The 12,987-nt window shown below is 41.4% G+C and overlaps 1 long non-coding RNA gene across 1 annotated transcript in view; it reads right to left on the bottom strand.

The window, feature by feature from the left end:
• Positions 1–4,457: 4,457 nt before the first annotated feature.
• Positions 4,458–12,987, bottom strand: part of LOC141372569 (uncharacterized) — a 149,957-nt gene continuing 141,427 nt past the window's right edge. Inside the window, exons 3-4 of the long non-coding RNA XR_012377851.1 lie at positions 10,934–10,998; positions 4,458–4,562 (exon numbers count right to left, since the gene is read on the bottom strand). This is a non-coding gene — a long non-coding RNA (uncharacterized lncRNA). The remainder of the gene's footprint in view (positions 4,563–10,933; positions 10,999–12,987) is intronic.

Raw genomic sequence — 12,987 nt, 5'->3', positions numbered from 1 at the left:
CCCTGGGAAGCCATCTGGCCCTGGAGTCTTGTTTGTTGGGAGATTTTTGACTACTGCTTCAATTAATTTGCTGGTTATATGGGTCTATTCAGGTTTTCTGTTTCTTCCTGTTTCACTTTTGGTGGTTTATAAGTTTCTAGGAATACATCTATTTCTTCCAGATTGCCCATATAGTAGTTCATAATATGTTCTTAAAATCATGAGTGAAAGAGGAGAGAAAATGACCAACACCAAGGAAATACAGTTTTAGTAATTTGGGTCCTTTCTGTTTTCTTTTTGATAAGTCTGGCTAGGGGTTTATCAATTTACTAATTTTTCAAGGAACCAGCTTCTAGTTTCCTTGATTTGTTCTGTTCTTTTGGTTTCTATTTCATTGATCTCTGCTCTAATCTTTATTATTTCTCTTCTCCTACTTGGTTTAGACCTTTATTTGCTGTCCTTTCTCCAGCTTCTTTCAGTATAAGGTTAGCTTGTATATTTGAGACTTTTCTAATTTTTTTAAAAATAGTTTTATTTATTTATTTTTGAGAGAGAGTGTGCACAAGTGGGGGGAGGCACAGAGGGACAAGCAGAATCCCCACTGAACAGGGAGCCTGACGCGGGGCTCGATCCCAGCACCCCGGGACCACGGCCCAAGTCAAAGGCAGACACTTAACTGACTGAGCCACCCTGGAGCCCTGAGACTTTTTTAAGTTCTTGAGAAAGGCTTGTATTGTTCTGTAGTTCCCTCTTAGGACCACCTTTGCTGCATCCTAAAGGTTTTGAACAACTGTGTTTTCATTTTCATTTGTTTCCATGAATTTTTTTAATTCTTCTTTAATTTCCAGGTTGACCCATTCATTCTTTTGTAGGATGCTCTTTAACCTCCAAGTATTTGAGTTCTTTCCAATTTCCTCTTGTGATTACGTTCCAATTTCAAAGCATTGTGGTCCGAAAATATGCAGGTAATAATCCCAATCTTTTGGTACTGGTTGAGACCTGATTTGTGACCAGTATGTGATTTATCCTGGAGAATATTCCATTTGCACTTTAAAAGAATGTGTATTCTGTTGCCTTAGTTTGGAATGCTCTGTATATATCTGTGAAGTCCATCTGGTCCAGTGTGTCATTCAAAGCCCTTGTTTCCTTGTTGATCTTCTGCTTAATCTGTTCAATGCAGTGAATGGGGTGTTGAAGTCCACTACTATTATTGTATTATTATCAATCTGTTTCTTTAGTTTGGTTATTAAATAGTTTATATAATTGGTTGCTCCCAACTTAAGAGCATACATATATATATTGCTAGGTCTTTTTTTTAATTTTTTTAATTTTTAATTTTTTTTAGTTTTATTTTTACTTTATTATATATGATTGTTTTTTAAAAATATTTTATTTATTTATTTGAGAGACAGAGAGCGCAAGTGAGCATGAGCAGGGTGAAGGACAGAGGGAGAAGCAGACTCCCTGTTGAGTAGGGCGCCTGATGCAGAGCTCAATCATGGGACACCAGGATCATGACCTGAGCCAAAGGCAGACACTTAACCAACTAAGCCACCCAGGCGCCCCTATATTGTTAGATCTTCTTATTGGATAGACTCTTTAAGTATGATGTAGTGTCCCTCTTCAGACCTTACTACAGTCTTTGGCTTAAAATCTAATTTGTCTGATACAAGGATTGCTACCCCAGCTTTCTTTTGATGTCCATTAGCATGATAAATTGTTCTCCACCCCCTCACTTTCAGTCCCGAGCTGTCTTTGGGTCTAAAATGAGTCTCTTGTAGACAGCATATGGATCGGTCTTGCTTTTTTATCTGATACCTTGTGTCTTTTGATTGGAGCATTTAGCCCACTTACATTCAGAGTAACTATTGAAAGATATGAATTTAGATCCATTGTATTACCTGTAAAGTCTCTGTTTCTTTCTGGTCTATGATACTTTTGGACTAGCTACATTTCTTAGATTAGAATTGGTAGATGGAATGACTGATACCAAGATATCCATGTAAAAATCAGTATAAAGATTTAGAAATAATTATGGCAAGTAATAGTTTTACCCAGTTCTTGTTTTTTAATTTTGTTTTATTTAAATTCAATTATAGGGCTCCTGGGTGGCTCAGTTGTTAAGCATCTGCCTTCGGCTCAGGTCGTGATCCCAGGGTCCTGGGATCGAGCCCCGCATCAGGCTCCCTGCTCTGTGGGAAGCCTGCTTCTCCCTCTCCCACTCCCCCTGCTTGTGTTCCTGCTCTCGCTATCTCTCTCTGTCAAATAAATAAAATCTTAAAAAAAAAAATAAATAAAAATAAATTCAATTATAGTATATTATTAGTTTCAGAGGTAAAGTTCATCTACCAATGATTCTTCAGTTGCATATAACAGCCAGTGCACATTACATCATGTGCCCTCCTTAATGCCCATCACCCAGTTACCCATGTCCGTACTCTCCCCTCCCCTCCAGCAACGCTCAGTTTCTTATTTTCATTCTTATTTTCTTTTGGCCATTCCACTGCTCCACCTGGTATATTCAGAATGATATTAAAGAGTACTAGTAACTGGTTTACTTCTGACGCTTCATTCTCAACCAGGTTGGTGGGTTTGGGCTGAGAACTCTGCTGATTAGGAATACAATGATACTTGCTATTGTTTTAGTCTAATATATCTCCATATGTGTATAGGTCTCTATGCAAACATACGGTCTTGTCTCACTAATGTGTGGTTTTCTCCTCCTGTACTGCACCCTTAATTATTGAAGCTTTATAATGAACTTTAACACCTACCACCTAATAATTACTTTTCAGATGGCTGTTGAATTTTTTTCAAATATCTTTTCCGCATTAAGATGATCTTATGTTTTTTCTCCTTGGGGCTATTAATAAAGCGAATCATTGAGCTATCCTGAACTCTATTTGCTTGATTTATTATTGATGCTATTATTACATCTAACAAAATACAATTTATATGTGTAGTCACTGTACACTTCCCCATATTTCACATTGATTTAGAGACTCAAAGTGTCTTCTTTTTAAAATAGCAAACATGAAATTCCTACATAGATCAATAGGCATCTCTTTAAAAAGTGGGCATCTTCTTACATAAGTCAGGATATTATTACATCTAACAAAATTATAAATCACTCCTTGATATTTTCTAATACCCAGTCCAAATTCAAATATCCCTAATAATCAGAAAATGTATTGTTCAAATTAAGATCTGAACAAAGTCCTTAATTATACTTGATTGCTATTTCTTTAGCTAGCTAAATGTTTCCCACCCTTGGCTCTGAATACAATTCTAAACAGCATAAATAGGAACTGAATTTGGGGCAGCTGGTGTGTGGTTAACTTCATATGACCTACATGAAGCCTACAGGAATGCTCTCAGCCCCACACAAAATATAGCTGTCTGTTTATATTAAAGTTCTGGCCTGCAGATTTGGCTAAGAAACAGTAAAAACAGGGATATCCAGCAAGGTCTAGTCAGCCATGCGGGAAAGATTTGCCTACTTGGGGGAGCCTTAAGCAGAGCTCAAGGATGATTTTCCCATGATGGTTGCCTCAGCCACACTTTGCCAAGGGAATGGCTACACATGCCCAGGCCAGGTTGGGATTAGCCATAGACCATCATAGAACTCCTGCTTCCTAAGTCCTAATCAGCCTGATCAAATAAAGATGGCTGCTAACTTGTGAGAAATGCAGAAATAAACTCTGTCCCACCAACTGCTATTATATTAAAATCTGAGGTTTCACACTCTGGCTAAGCCCAAAGCCTTGATCTTCCTCCTCATTAATTTTATTCCCAGACGCCAAAATTTGTGTCTCAAAGTCCCTGGCCAATGAATCAAGATATTAGCACTATTAATTAGCCTTCCTAAAGCCCTTTTATCCACTCCCAAATTTGGATCAACTGTGAGAAAACACAGAAGTCAGACAGAGGCAGTTGACATAGTAAATTGGAGGGAGTGTGGATGTGGTTTGTATGTGTGGTCATGATGGCCTCCTGGTAGTTCACACTGATATAGAGACCTGAAACCTTGTCCCTAATCCCACTGGACGAACACAACCTTCCCCACAGGACCTGTCTGTCCTTGTAAATACCACAAGAGGAAGCAGGAGAGAGCCTGTGTCCTGTGGGCAAAGGCGAATCAGAAAAAGATGAGCATCAAGGTGGCCACCAGGCATCCTCAGTTCATTCCCCCTGGACATAACAGGACTAATGGTCTCTGGGCAAGAGTGAGTCGTGGGAAAGAGAGCTGGGTGTTCCTCCTATACTTCTGGGCAATGGAGCATAAAATGCCTTCTACATGTGAAAATGTGAGAAATGGGGACAAGAGTGACAGAGCACCCATCTCAGAGGAAACACTGAAAATCTGAAAAGTGAACTATAGTACCATTTTAGGACCAGCCTTTCCTTTACCGGGCATGCAAAAAGGCATTAGATGCTCTGAGTGCCAGCACTCTGCTAAGTGTTATATATACCTTAAATAATGTTCTCCTTCCGACAGCCCTTGTGGGAAATCAATATTAACATTTAATAGCTTGGTGATCCTGAGAAGGTTATTTAACCTGACAGAGTCCTGGTTTCTTCATCTAGGAAAGAGATAGACATTCAAAGTCATTTCCAAACCCATTGCCTTTCTCACTACCAAAACCAAGCAGCTTTCAGGGTTCTGATTCATGAAACAAACTAGATTCACGGGCCTTTTCCCCTGAGCATTCTAGTTCCAACTCAGTAATTCCTAGACATTGTAATGACCTAGGAGCCACGTGTAGTGACCTAGGAGGACATCATCCATTCACTGAGGGCTGCGGGGAGGAGGGTAAAAGGCAGAAAACCTGGCAGGAGCCAAGTGTTTTACATTCCCCTAGACTCACTCTCTTGCGGAAAGCTTTAGATTCTGTGGCTGGGCCTAGTCAACATGCTGTCATGAGAAAAGATGTTGATTTGATGTTCACTATCCATCATTACAAGGTCAATGAACAACAGGAAAAGAGCTGCTTTTATTGGAAGGAAAAGAGAGTGTCTGTCAAGTTGTTTCTATTCATTTGCATTCACAAGTCCTGTCTTTCCCAATGTGTTACCTGTCAAGCGTAACAGGATGGAAGCAGACAGGTATAATAGCTCTAAATTATGTGTACTGGGAAAAACGAATGAAAAATAGCAAGCGAGAATGAGTATGGCTCATTCTCAGTATGGCTCATTTCCCAAGGAAATGAGTATGGCTATTGCTCAGTTCTCATACTCCCCGTCAGAGGCTGAGGAAGGTAACATTATTATTCAACTAAATCCAAAAGTTGTTAGAAACTGGAGATGTCAAGATCAAGATACTCTCTTAGCCGCCAGGGAGCTCAGATGAGAAGGGGAGGCTGAGGATCCAACGAGGCAAGAGCAGTGATAAACATGGTCCCACATAACACAGAAGCAGCCTCCCACTCCCCCAGGGGTCTTGGAATGCCCTCTGAAAGAGATGATATGGGAGCGGAGTCAGAGGTTGAGCAAGAGTGAGCCGAGTAAGAGGAGCAGTGGGATAAACTCAGCAACGAGAGAATTCTAGACAGAGGAAATACTGTCTAACACCAAATCTAATTGCCTTCCAGTGCTGTACCATGTGCTTTTCACAAAGTCTCTTGAACTCTAATAAGAAATATGTATGTGGTCTTCATCCCTCTCCTAAAACTCTTAGAATTTCCAAAGACAGTCTCTTCAACAAATGGTGTTGGGAAAATTGGACAGCCACATGCAGAAGAATGAAACTCAACCATTTCCTCACACCACACACAAAAATAGACTCAAAATGGATGAAAGACCTAAATGTGGCACAGGAATCCATCAAAATCCTTGAGAAGAACACAGGCAGCAACATCTTCAGCCTCAGCCACAGCGATTTCTTCCTAGACACACTGCCAAAGGCAAGGGAAGCAAGGGCAAAAATGAACTATTGGGACTTCATCAAGATAAAAAAGCTTTTGCACAGCAAAGTAAATAGTCAACAAAACCAAAAGACAACTGTCAAAATGGGAGAAGATATTTGCAAATGACATATCAGGTAAAGGGCTAGTATCCAAAATCTATAAAGAACTTATCAAACTCAACACCCAAAGAACAAATAATCCAATCAAGAAATGGGCAGAAGACATGGACAGGCATTTCTACAAAGACATCCAAATGACCAACAGACACATGAAAAAGTGTTCAACATCACTCGGCATCACGGAATACAAATCAAAACCTCAATGAGATACCACTGCACACCAGTCAGAATGGCTAAAATGAACAAGATAGGAAACGACAGATGTTGGTGAGGATGCGGAGAAAGGGGAACCCTCTTACACTGTTGGTGGGAATGCAAGCTGGTGCAGCCACTCTGGAAAACAGCGTGGAGGTTCCTCAAAATTTTGAAAATAGAGCTACCCTATGACCTAGCAATTGCACTACTGGGTATTTACTCCAAAGATACAAATGTAGTGATCCGAAGGGGCACATGCACCCCAGTGTTTATAGCAGCAATGTGCACAATAGCCAAACTATGGAAAGAGCCTAGATGTCCATCAACAGATGAGTGGATAAAGAAGATGTGGTGTGTACACACACACACAATGGAATATTATGCTGCCATCAAAAAAATGAAATCTTGCCATTTGCAACGATGTGGATGAACTAGAGGGTATTATGCTAAGTGAAATAAGTCAATCAGACAAGTATCATATGATTTCACTAATATGAAGACGTAGAGAAACAAGGCAGAGGATCATAGGGGAGGGGAAAATGAAACAAGACGAAACCAGAGAGGGAGACAAACCATAAGAGACTCTTAATCTCAGGAAACAAACCGAGTGTTGCTGGAATGGAGGGGGGTGGGAGGGATGGGGTGGCTGGGTGATGGACACTGGGGAGGGTATGTGCTATGGTGAGCGCTGTGAATTGTGCAAGACTGTTGAATCACAGACATGTACCCCTGAAACAAATAATATATTATATGTTAATTAAAAATAAATAAATAAATGAATAAATAAATAAAAAGGAAAAAAACCTCTTGGAATTTCCTAAGTGTTGAGAATGTCTTTTGTTATGCTAATGAGGGGACTTTTGGACTTTGCCTAAAGATGGGGGCTGGCTGCCAGTGGAGCCAATGCTTTGATGAGAGGGTTAGAAATTTTAGTCCCACCACTGACCCCTGCAAGGGATAGGGGCTGGAGACTGAATATCTGCCAATCAATCATGACTAGGTAAAGAAGCCTCCATAAAAACCCAGAAGGATGGGGTTCAGAGAACTTCAGGGTTGGTGACCATGTGGAGGTGCTGGGAGAGTGACATGTCTGAGAGGGCAGGGAAGTTCTGCACCCTTTCCCACATACCTTGCTCTATGCTTCTTTTCCATCTGGCTGTTCCTTTTATAATAAGCCAGTGATCCAGTAAGTAAAATGCTTTTCAGAATTCTGTGAGTTGCTCTAGCAAATTAATGGAACCCAAGGTTGGGGGGTCGTTGGAACCTCCAATCTATAGCCAATTGGTCAGAAGCACAGGCGACAACCTGGGCTTGCGACTGTAGTGGGAGGAGGAAATGGGGGATAGTCTTGTAGGACTGAGCCCTTAACCTATAGAATCTGATGCTCTCTCTGGGTAGTGCCAGAATTGAATTGAATTGTAGGACACCCAGTTGGCATCTCAACAATTACTGGTATGCAAAACAGTACCCGTCCCCCCCTACCCCGCAACCCCCAGAAACACACACACCTGTTGAAATTGGATCTGGAAGCTTTAAACTCTCATGGCAACATGCTCATGAAACCATCCCAATTTCTCAAATGAGACAATGGAGGCTAGAGAGGATAAGTGGCTTGCTCAAGTAGAAGTTAGTACACACATTCTAAAGCCTAACTTTTAATAGAGGCAGGTTATGCTGCCTTCCCAATGTGATAAGCAACAGCATAGAGGTGGGTTTGTCCATGGGTAACTACAAAGAGTGCTATTTCTGGATGGTGATGTGGAAAGCAGAGATAGCTAAACATTACATGGAAGATTTTGTGTACCAGGTGAAGAGTTTGGTATTTATCCTGGGGTAACAGGATATCAAAGGGTTTAAAGCGGATGAATGCCATGGTCAGATGAGTTTTGCATCAATTTATTTTCTTTGGTTTCATCACAGTAACATGAAACAAGACCAGAGACAAAAAGACTAGTTAGGAAATTCTAAAGGTAACGCAAAGAGAAGGTGGTGGGTATTTAAACTAGGTGGCGAGAGTTGAGATGGAACAAATTTGGGCAACTGGAGAAATAACGGAGAGCCAACAGCAGGACTGGTGGATCCAATGGATATAAAGAGAATGTAGCAGAGGTAGTTAAGGAGGACTCTGGGTCATTAGTTGGAATGACTGGGTGAATATTGGTGTCTCCAGTGGAAACAAAGGAGAACTGTCTGAGAGAATGAGTCAACATGTTGGGTGTCCTTGACTTGACACCATGAGCCTAATCTAATGCAATGGATTCCTAATTGTATTAGCTATTTCCCATTTTTATGTAAGCTGCTTTGGATTGGTTTTGAAATGCTTCATAGTTATACCTGCCACAGCTGGATTCAGAGACTCAACCAAAGTCATAAATAATCTTTCTTTCAGCTTCTCAGCTCAAATTTCCTTTGTTACCTCACTCTCGGGCTCCTTCTTCACAGCAGTGTTAATGGTTGACAACTCCAGATGGTACTACCCACCCATCACCACAGCTGAAGAGGCCCGTTGCTTTTTCAACAACCATGTCAACTCCTAAAGAGGAGCTCTGAACAGCCCTCACTGGGGCCACATGTCTGTCCCTGGAAAATCACTGAGTGGAGTGAGGAGGTACTTTGAACAGCAATTGTGGATTATGCATCCTTCCCTCTAGTAGAAGGAACAGGGTCAGGGAAATCCCTGAGAAGAAAAGAGTCCCAGTACCAAAAGAGGAGTCCTGTTTAATAGACAGACCAAAGCCACAGAAATTCACACCATGGGAAAAATATCTATCTGGGGTTGATGATATGACTGGAATGTGGAGGGAGAGTTCAAGTTTGGAGGTAAATACTTGGAAGTCATCAGCAATGCATTAGAACACAAGGAGAGTATAAATGTTAAGACGATTACTAGGTCAAGGATGAAAGTACTCAGGGAACATCACCCTCTCAGACAGGAAAAGGAAGAGGAACACCTAAACTAGAAACAAAATAGAAAAGGAGGAGACTCATGTGCCAAGTATGAATATTGTCTTTTTTAATTTTCACTACAATACCATAAGGAAGTAAGAGAGTCTTTTCCATTTTAACAGAGGAATAATTTAAACCTGAGCTATGTATCTTGCTGGTGGCCAAACACAAACCTGACAGATGGAGATGGGTTTGAGACCTTTGGTTGTGAGGCTCCAAACTCTGTTCTACTGCAGAGAGTGTGGAGATCCCCACTGAAGACAAAAGGGCTGAGGATGTATTCTGTTTCCAGGTGTTTTCTCCTCCCATCTGGGAGGATTGCACTTTTAAATACCTACTTGCTTCTGGGCACTAATTGTCTTTATTCCACAAAAAACAAACCAAAAAAAAAAAAAAAAAAAACCACCCCAAATTAAAAACAGTTCTAACCACTCTTGCTTCAGAAGAGTTTATGCTTAAACATTTGCAATCTGTCCTTGATTAAGTTTGTACAGACTTGAGAAAATCCAGAAGTATGAGAACTAAAAAGACCGTTGGAAATCATCCCATAAGGGACCCAGTGATGGATTCCCAGAGGATCCAGTAAACCTTGGAATTTGAATATAAAATTGTGTTTGTGCATAAAGGGCTTCTCTTTTGGGAACAGAATCCATAGTTTTCTTTGGATTCTCAAAGGAATATAAGAGCCCAAGTACCCTAACTTTGCAGATGTAGAAGTGGGTCAAATCAGCTACACCCCATAGACCTCAAAGTCACACCATGAGACCTCAGGAGCATCAGGTCTAGACCTTAGGTCTCTTGATTCCCAAGGCATGACACCTTCATGAAACCCCTGATTATAAGAATCCTGTTTCTGAAAGAAAGGCCAGCGAGGGTTCTTCTTGTAAAGTCATTCCTTCAGAAACAAAATGTTTTTATTAAACTGTCATATACAGGCACAGGGAATGTGAGATGAAGACTGGACTATTTCAGGGATGGGAACTGCATAGAAAGGCAGGAAGAGAGGAAGGAGGAAGAGGGGGAAGGAGGGAGGATGGGAGAGGAGGAGGGGGAAGGAGGGGGGAGGAGGGGGGAGGAGACCTTTGACAAGGGAATCCACATCAGCTGAGGCACTAAAAGGAGAAGTATAGGAAGTGTCTTGCTCATACTCTTGTCTGACTATTTGTGTCCTCCTGAAATTCACACACTGAAACCCCAGTTCCCCAAGGTGATGGTATTAGGAGGTGAAGCCTTTGGGAGGTGCTTAGGTCGTGAGGGTGGAGCCCTCATAATTGGGATTAATGTCTTTGAAAGAGACCCCACAGAGCTCCCTAGCTTCCTTCTTTCAAGTAAAGGCACAATGAGAAATCTGCAACCCAGAAGAGGGCCCTCAGCTGATCATGCTGACATCATGACCTCAGTCTTCCAGCCTCCAGAACTATAAGAAATTTCTGTTGTTTATAAGCCACTTAGTCTGCGGTATTTTATTATAGCAGCCCAAACAGGACTAAGACAGTTCGGGTTCTCCAGAATCAGACCCTGCCATGAGAATTTAGGTGTAAGTCATTTACTGAAGATGTGCTCCCAAAAGAAACTGGAAAAAGGAGCTGAGGAAGCAGGATGGGGAAGGAAAGAACCAGGCAAGCATATGACTCCAGGCAACATCTTTTGGACAGTGGCTAGCCTGATATGCAGGGGAATTTGAGAGTGTGCTAAGTCTCAGAGTTTGTTCCAATCTGAGGCCTGGAATCAGCTGTCCTTTAGCCCACTGGGGAAGGGAAAGGGGGTGGAGGAGTCTAAACTCAGCACCTGTTGTTCTTTGTGTTCTTTGTGGGATGGGCAAAGCAAGCAGCTCAGGTAGCCCAAGGGCAGTTCTGGGAAGAAAAAAGCAAATAGGAGTCATTGAAAGAAATTTCACACTGGGAATGGGGGGAGATGCACAGAGAAACAGTAAGAGGCATCCAAGGGCACCAGGGCAGGGCATTGACAGTGTCCAACAAAGGAAGGGAAATGAGCATTTATTCTTCACCAGGTACCTTTTCCTTTTCCCTTTTTTTTTGTATTTCTCTCAGTTAACATCTGATCCAGGACAGAAATAATTCACTGTAGCATCATAGATAGTTTGGGACTCCATTTGACATTTGTATGGTTAAACCTGAGCTTCTGAGCCCTGGCTGAGAAGTGCTGAGTAATAATCATTTTCAAAGAATGAAATCAATACCCAGTGTTATGAAATAGATTGCTATTAAATTATGAGCAATAGAATTATTAGTAAACATTTATTGTGCACTTACCATGTTTCAGGGACAGATCTATGGTGAATTTACTTATTGACTCTTCCTAACAAACACCTAAAGTAGGTGCCAGTAATATGGCTACTTTGTAGGTGAGGAAACTGAAGCAGAGCGGATAAATATCACGTACAAGAGCATATACATAGTAAGAGATGATGCCAGTCCTCAGATCTAGACAACCTGTCCCTGGAGCCCATGCATGCTCTTAACCTCTGCACTGTGTCATTGAGTGTTACAGATCCTAACTTATGCTCCTAGACCAGCTGTGTTTTTACTGTACAACTTTGAATAGGCAACTTTAGAGCAAATTGAAAATATGAGTATGTTATTGCTTTTGAGAATGAGAGTATTCAAGTATCCAGGTGCAGACCTGTATTTCGTATATAAAGATGAGGCCACTGGAACACCATCAGAATGGATTGAGTTACTTTTCCCCTGATACTCACTATCCCTTCCTGAAAAAGCATGCATAATCAGTATGTTTTGAGGAGGCCATACCAACCACTTCAGTTCCTCTCTTGGGGAAAGTGGTCTTTGCATGTTTAACAACACTTGTTTCTTTAGATTCTTCTGATGGCAAAGGAAGGCACCTTTGGAAGTGGAGTGTTCCTACCTTTTAAGCCAAATTTACTAGGTCACAGAGTGTATCTTGACTAGCCCAGTGAAGCTGATGTTTCCATAGAGACCTAAGTGAAATTAAATTTAGGTAATGGAAAGCTCTGGATAAATAAAGTTTCCGGAAGAACAGCTTTGTTTAAGGGATGTGACTTGTAGTCATTTAAAATCACTACCATAGATCTTATGCCTTAGAGAGATTTGCATAACAGCTGGCATTGAATAAGCCAGGTCACTAGTCTTTTTTATTTAAATTCCATTAGCCAACATATAGTACCTCATGAGTTTCAGAGGTAGAGTTCAGTAATTCATCAGTTGCGCATAACACCCAGTGTTCATCACATCACGTGCCCTCCTTAATGCCCATCCCCCAGTTACCCCATCCCCACCCACCTCCCCTCCAGCAACCCTCAGTTTTTTCCGAGTTAAGAATCTCTCATGGTTTTTCTCCCTCTGATGACTTCCCCTTCAGTTTCCCCTCCCTTCCCCTATGATCCTCTGCAGTTTCTCATATTCCACATGAGTGAAACCATATGATAATTGTCCTTCTCTGATTGACTTATTTTGCTCAGCATAATACTCTCCACTTGCATCCATATCAAGGTAAATGGTTCATCCTTTCTGATGGCTGAGTAATATTCCATAGTATATATGAACCACCTCTTCTTTATCCATTCACCCACTGAAGGGCATCTCGGCTCCTTCCACAGTTTAGCTATTGTGGACATTGCTGCTATAAACACTGGGGTGCAGGTGCCCCTTCAGATCACTGCATTTGTATCTTGGGGCAAATACCCAGTAATGCAATTGCTGGGTCATAGTATAGCTCTATTTTTAACATCTTAAGGAACCTCCATGCTGTTTTCCAGAGTGGTTGTCCTAGCTTGCATTCCCACCAACAGGGTAGGAGGGTTCCCTTTTCTCTGCATCCTTGCCAACGTCTGTTGTTTCCTA

This window comes from Callorhinus ursinus, unplaced genomic scaffold (genome assembly GCF_003265705.2).
Source record: "Callorhinus ursinus isolate GAN/ISIS: 27379988/994484 unplaced genomic scaffold, GSC_fseal_2.0 scaffold4, whole genome shotgun sequence".
Lineage (NCBI taxonomy): Eukaryota > Metazoa > Chordata > Mammalia > Carnivora > Otariidae > Callorhinus > Callorhinus ursinus.
The sequence above is the reverse complement of the archived record's forward strand: the minus strand, read 5'-3'. Positions and strand labels throughout refer to the sequence as shown.